Source organism: Halichoerus grypus, chromosome 1 (assembly GCF_964656455.1).
Source record: "Halichoerus grypus chromosome 1, mHalGry1.hap1.1, whole genome shotgun sequence".
Taxonomy (NCBI): domain Eukaryota; kingdom Metazoa; phylum Chordata; class Mammalia; order Carnivora; family Phocidae; genus Halichoerus; species Halichoerus grypus.
Window position 1 is genome coordinate 190,709,370 of NC_135712.1, and position 249 is coordinate 190,709,618.

The following is a 249-nucleotide window of genomic DNA, read 5'->3' on the forward strand; positions in this document are numbered from 1 at the left end:
TGGGTTCTGCCTTCCCCCTCCCCACCCCTCCACCTCCATCCCCTCCTTCCCACCCTCCACCCTCCCACCCCACCAGCCCTGTGACCACATACCACCCTGGGGCCACCATATGTGTGCAAGGGCAGTCAGACCTTTCTCCCCCTGCCTTTGCCCCACAGCTCTGTAACCTGAATAACAGGTTGCAACAGACATTCTTGCAGGAACAAGAAGAAACTTTTCGGTTTGAGTGGCTACGGAGGCAATTCTTGC